This window comes from Macaca mulatta, chromosome 4, assembly GCF_049350105.2.
Source record: "Macaca mulatta isolate MMU2019108-1 chromosome 4, T2T-MMU8v2.0, whole genome shotgun sequence".
NCBI lineage: Eukaryota > Metazoa > Chordata > Mammalia > Primates > Cercopithecidae > Macaca > Macaca mulatta.
In genome coordinates, this window is record NC_133409.1 from 115,676,762 (window position 1) to 115,684,065 (window position 7,304).

Genomic DNA, 7,304 nt, shown 5'->3' on the forward strand with positions numbered 1-7,304 from the left:
TAGTCCAAATAAATATACTTACAAATAATGATAGAATCATAGTACGGGGAAGGGCATTGTAACTAAATAATTATGAAATTATGGATTGACTGTTTCTTTAATAAATGTTTGTTGGAAGACTCCACAGACAACAAGCCCACTTCTTATTCAGATGAAGAACATGAGATTTCTTATTTCCTGCTGAATTAAAACCTTTTGCCAAATTCAGAGTCCTAAACAGCATCACCCAATCTACTCTTATCAGTTCCCTTAAATGTACATTTTACCACAACCAGATTTAATGACTTGTAACCGCAGAATGAGCATGTCTCAGCGTACTCATGTTGCTGCATCCCACTGAAAGGCGAAGTGGCTATGGGAATTCTGGCAGTCATTCAAGGCTCACTTCAGGTGTTAGCTATAAGATGATTCCTTTCCTGCCCTCCTCCCGTAAACAAACCCTCTTCTGCCTCTGAACAGCACAGAGCACAATTTGTGCCTCTTTACTGATGATCTACATTCCTCTGCCTTGTTTCACAAATATTTTTGTACTTCGTCCTCTGCCTTAATTGTAAGCTCCTTGAGGACTGGAATTGGGTGCTCTCATTTTTAATAATACCCGGAGCATCAAGTATGATGAATTAATTCTCCTTAATATAGTCTTCAAATATTTGTTGAAATGAAACCGGTAGAGGTTAAATAATCAAGGACATAAAATTTTCTAATGATGAAGTATGGACTGAGTCTCACAATTTGTCTGGAAAAAATGATGGGTTCCTTTTTGTGTTATATCTAAGGGAATTATTCTACTGATAAAAGAATCACAGGAAAAAATGTTCTCACCTGTAAAAGACTCCCAGAGCAGGGACTCTGAGGACAGCAACGCAGGAAGACAAGACTGTCATCAATTGAAAACGTCCTCATCATATGTTCTCTTCATTCCTTTACCAAACTTAAGGTAAATTTACACTATCAGTAATACAGCACAACACCATTTAATCTCTATTATTATTAGAACACAAAAAATGATCTAACTCCTAAATGGTTTTAAACAACCAATTCTATCTACAACATTTTTTAAAAGAATAATTCAACATTGGCATATCATAAATGATCACTTGGCTCATATATTGTGTTGAGTTTATGTCTATAAAATTGAGCTTCTTTTTGTTGTAAGTTCTTATTGGAAAATTTATTTTCAATTTAGAACTGATTTAGCTTATTCCATGATTCTCATAGAATCATTTTGTAAAAATCACTTCGTGCTAGCCTAGGCACAGTGCTAAGTGCTTTACATATTTCATCTTTTTTAACTGCTTCAGTGATTTTGTTGTCCCATTTTTACAGTGTAACAAGGCTATGAACAAATCTCTGATGTAGCCAGGATTTGCACCTAGATCTGTCTCATTCCAATAGGGTCATATTCACTATGCTCTAGCACCTAGTTTTCAATCACTTCTTCAGCAAATGTTCTGCAAGTACCTATTTGCAACCCAGTGCTACAACACCCAAAAGAACAGCTCAGTGAGTGCTCAAGCAGAGCAGAGGCCTCAAAGTTACCTGGCAAAGTTACATCATTCTTTTTATAAGATATTACAAAAAAGAAAGATTAAGTATACAACAAGAACCAATTTTAATGAAAAGAAAACCATAAATGAATTAATTGGACCTAGAATTTTTTTATTCATGTGCTGCAACATGCTTTAGTCTTGGCTGGCTTAAAAGAGAAAAATGACAACATAGCAGACTAGGCAAAAAGCTTTGCATAGTTGACTATTCAACTAAGGCAAAATAAGATAAATTGGACTTGACTCTGTTCTTTATCAAAGGTGACAGATTTACCTGTGTTTTTGATATTTGAGGACATTCTTGCTGTCAAATTATTTTTGTCAAATTATTTTTGACCAGAAACCCATTTTTACCCATTTGAAATGTAAACTTCTGTGTTTATAAAACCCCTTTTAAAGTAATTACGAGAAGTCATAAAACATAGCTAGTAAAGGAAAATAGTTCATAAATCTATACTTCTTTTAAATCACTTTAGATGTTAACGAAAAAGTACAGAATTATTTTCCATATAGAGTTGTTTTATTTTTAATAAAAACCTCATAATAACTTCTAGTGCTTCAGATAGCAACATTAAAATCTCTTAAGTCCACTATCTTTTATCCAAAGATTTGCTTGCATTGGCTGCCAGACAGAGTCTCTCATTCTAATCCTATCCCTAATCGTGGTCACTGCTCAGCTGGTTCTGCTGCGGTGCCATCACTCAGTTTTGGCCCCAGCCCTTGGGATGCTAGCTACATCCAGAGCCAGCTGCCATCTGAGGCAGAACACTATGATATGAATGCTTTTTGTCCTTCAAAATTTGTATGTTCAAATCCTAACCCTCAAGGTGATAGTATTAGGAGGTGAGGTCTTTGGGAAGTAATCAGGTCATGAGGGCAGAGACCTCACAAATAGGATTAGTGCCCTCATAAAAGAGGCCTTTGGAGAGGCCCTCTCCCTTTCCACTAAGTGAGGACATAGCAAGGAGATAGATATCTATGAGGAAGCAGACTCTCAGCAGACACTGAATCTGCTTTGATCTTGGACTTCCCAGCCCCTAGAACTATGAGCATTAAGTTTCTGTTGTTTACCCAGTTTATGGTTTTATGTTATAACTGCTCAAATGGACTAAGATACAAAGAAAAGATCAGTTTTCTCCATCAATGTCAGTCTGATGATGTTTTCTTTTAGAATGACAGTTGCATAGAAGGTAACAAATGGTATTCTCGACAGTATTCAGCTTTATTCACCCACGTATCATTAGCTGCTGCAGCATAATAACCTATCCCAAAACTCAGTAGCTGAAAATAATAACCATTTGTTATCACTCACAAGTCTGCTAGTTGGAATTCATCTAGTCTAGGCTGGGCTTGGCTGATCTCAGCTAGGTTCTCTCATGTGTCTGCCACCAGCTGGCAGGGCATAAGAGTATTGGCTAGTAGGAAGGTGGATTACTTGGAAAAGTCATCTCTCCTCCACGTGATCTCTCATCCTCTAACAGGCTAGCCTGGTCCAAGAGATCCCAGGGGTTTAAGACAGAATGAAAGTTCATAAGGCCTTTTGAGCTTGGGCTCAGAACTGATACACAATCACTTCTACCAAATTTTATTGGCCAAAGCAAGTCACAGGCCAGGTAAGAGTCAGAGCTCCATGCCTTGATGGGACAAGCTTCAAAGTCACATTGCATAGAGCACAGATGTAAGAGGGTGATGAATTGGGGACACTGTAATTTTCTATGGTTAGGAGGGTGCACAAAGGGCATCTTCATCCAGCTCCCACCAGTGGTATGTCCTATATCCTCTATTTAATGTCTCTTGCCTCCAGAAATCCCACTAAGCAGCTACCAGTGAAGCTCTACAAGTCCTATCCCTCAGCTAATGCCAGTCACTTTCACATGAGATCATGGAAACTGAAGAGATCCTGTACTTCATCTTTTCCCAGAAATGTGGAGAACTGGGATGTGCACATCCCTAACCTTTCCTTCTTAGAAACCCTAAACTGTAGTTTCCACTTGCCCTGTAGGCATCCCTCCTTCAGAAATTTCAAGTGAAGAAGTGAGTCTTATCATTAGGTTTCAGAAACACAAGGGGAGACAGATCCAATACCCCAAATGTGGTGAGGAAGGACTCTTTGACTTCTCTTCAATCCTTTCTCTCCCAGAGGAACCCCTTTTCTTTTACAGTTTCCACTGATTTGCTGGTGACAATGACTATTAAGCCAGTTTAGTCTTCTTCAGACCTTGAGGGGCCTGAGAGAGGAAGGTACCAGAACTTTTTGCACCTAGCCATTATGAATTTAGTGTCAAAAACAGAGCAAAACAAAAACCTGTTTGCTGTCTCTACATTAATGTGGTGTGATTAAAAGTTTCCAGCGGCGGTTGCAAGGGACAACTTTAGATGGAATAGCTATAGAAGGCCTCTCCAAAGTGGTGATATTTCAGCTGAAACCTGAATGCCAAAAAGGAGCCAGACCTGAAAAGATCAGGGGAAGGTTAGGCAGAACTGGGTCTGTCCAATGACTATAGAAATGGCTTCATGCCTAGAAGCAGGTGGGCAAAAGAGGGCATGGTAAAGGTAAAGGATGATATAGTCCGGGGCTAAATCCTGCAGGGCCTTTTAGATTTCAGTGAATTGTGTATTTTGTACACTAACAAGGTAAGAATATATTGGAGGGTTTGAGCAGGGGAATTTTATAAACTGATTTTTGCTTTAAAAAGATCACTGCCTTCTCTGTGGAGAATAGATTGTAGCAAGGCAAAAATATAAAATATAAATATATAAAGAGACCATTTCTGAAGCTGTTGTACCCAGGTGAGAGATGATGATGGCTACAATGAGGATGATGTTTGTAGAAGGTAAAAAGTAAACAAATTTAAGACACATTTTAGGGGTAGACTTGACAAGACTCACTGAAGGGCTGGATGCAAGGGCTGAAGGAAATAGGCATAGAACAAACCTGTATCTCAGGGATACAATAGACTTTTAGATTGGTTTGAGCCAATCATGTTTCTATGCTTCCTTTAATCAATTGTTTTCAAATGTGCATCCTTTAGAAAAGGGGGAAAAGGAGAGAATATCATATGTAAGTGACAGTCAAGGCCATGTGTTACAATTTGCCTTAAGGTGCCAAGCAAGGGCACGAGCCCTTCCAAGTGCTTTCCTATCACATTGTGAGGAGAAAGAGGGGCAGGACATAGAAGTGGCAACCTAGACTTGCACGAGCTTCTCCAAGATGGAACAGACTGAAGCAACAAGTTTTTCCCACAGAAGGTAGGGTATTAATAGCTTTCCTTGGTCCCTGAGTCCGAACTAGAGTTGCTATAGCACTGGATGACTCCTGTCCAATCACCTTAGATAAACTGAGGAAAGGAAAAAAGGAGACAGTAGGGGAAAAGCAGGGGATTCCGAGAAAGAACTTCAGTAATGGACTCTTTGCTTTTCGTGAATCATAATTATAATTATGAGCACAGAGACTCTTACTGATCTATAGACATGGTAGGGACAATTAAACACTACATTTTAGAGTATTTTATGGGCTTGAAGAAATAAACTAAAAATGTCTGTGTGGATCTAGTGTTTAGGTTTCTTTCAGACTAAAGTCACTTGCATAAGACTTGGCAAAATGCTATTTTAATAATCCAGTGATTTGAATATCAAATAAGTAAATGACCATATTTACTCACATAATGCCCTGGTACAGCAGTTAAGTTAATTAGTGAGTGGCTGAGGTCTGAGCCATTACTCAACCACCTTCAGTCATCTTGGAGATTTCCCACTCTGTGTAAAGGACCAGATCTCTAACAATGTCAGGTTGCAATCAGTAGAAAACATAGTCAGACATGATTTCCTAACATTTATTCCTTTATTTAATAATCCTTCATTGTTTGTGAGGCTGTGGGTTTATTTTGGGAAAAGAGAGCATAATAACCCAGTTATTTAAAAATATTGGTATTTGGTATAATATGTTTTTTAAATATTGAAGTCCCAGTAGTGTTCATATGACCAAGGCTAAATTTAAAGTTTAAAATTGTCCATATTTTAAAATCACGTACATACACACATGAAAACATAATTTAGAAATTATTTTCAAACAGCAAGATGTATTCTTTAAATGATCAAAAGTACATCAATTCTTAGGCCTTTTTGTGTCTTTCATCTTAATGAGTCTCTCCAAGGGTGTGGTCTGCAAAGAGAAGATCTTAGATGACTCCCGCCTCTTAGATAAAGAAGCTTTTCACTTGATGTATGCAGAAGGGTTTATATTGGGCGGCCAGACAGTTTAATCCCAAACGGGAACATTTTCAAGAATGAAAGGAGGCTTTATGAATATAACAGGAATATAGGCATTAATGCCTGTATGGTGACCCAAGATTCAAACACACCAACAAAACGTCAAAAGATAGAAGGACCTAGTGTACTCACCTTTTTACTTAAGATTCACTTTCAAAAATCTGATTTGGGACCTAAGTAACTGTGGATCAGTAAAAGCCCCTGAAAGCTGTTCTAGTATTGTAAGATTTTGTGCAAGTGTTGTTAACTAGCCATCTTATCCCTAGGGCCCAACACTGCCTCAGTGCCTATGTTACTGCACTGTGTATCTTACAGTTCTAAAATAACTTCCTGGATACTTGCAAGAGTTAAGTGCTTCTCTAAGCGCTCTCTATCAGAGCGTGACTTGTGCTCTAAGCAAAACTGAGTCTCCTGTTCTAACATCTCTTCCTTGTGAATTTAAGGTAATGTTACAATTTTAAATACTGTTGACCAATTTCTTCATGGTTTTACATTGGTACCCATATAAATGTCTTAATTAGTATCACAGGTACTTTTTTTATAGAGAAAGTTAAAACCTCAGTCCTTTATTATGTTACCACATGCTGTATACACATAATGGACTTTTAAAATGAATGCATTTATGTGTGTGTTTTCTTCAGAGTATGTTGAATACATTACTGGGCTTAAGGAAGCCTCATAAAGAAGATTATGCGCTATTAAAGAATTGGAAGGCATGAACAAGAGAGATCAAATGCTATATAACACCAAGAAGAACACATGCCCAAGTTGACTTCTTATAAAAAGGGGGGCATTTATAAGTTGCAGCTGGCTTTGGTTAATACCTTGGTAATTTACAAGGTTGGAGCCTTTGGCCTTCTGTTTTAGTTGGAGGCACAAGAAAAAATAGAATATTTCTTCATCAAATAAACAAGAGGTTCTAATGTCACAGAACTTTGTCTATAATAGGATATATGTACATTACATGTGTATACAAACATATATATGTTCTAATTCAACAATATTTATTAAGGTCCCTGCATTGTTTTTACTTCTTTGGAAACAACCATCAAAATAGGACAGGATTCCATGTTCTTTACATGAATTGTGATAGAAAAGTTAATTGAGATTGGGACAGTTCCCAATCTTTCCATCAATACTTCTAGCTTAACCATTTACAGATATGTATAATAATTCTTCTAGAAAAAAAAATGAATGCATGGTAATTTTTTTTTCTGTGCCAATGCTATGTTTTAATTGGAAGAGTTAGCTTAATTTCTGTGAATAATAATCTCCTGTTGGCTTAGAAGAGTTGAAAACCTTCTGAAAATGCTTCCTTCTGCATTTAGCACTCAATTGTTCAATAAATATCTATTGAAGGCTACCATGCACCAGGTACTGTGGTAGTCATTGTGACACCATAGTGAACAAAATAAACTTTCTTTCTTCATAGACCTTATATCCTAAGGGAAGAGATGGATGTTAATTGCAGAAATAAGCAAATAATAT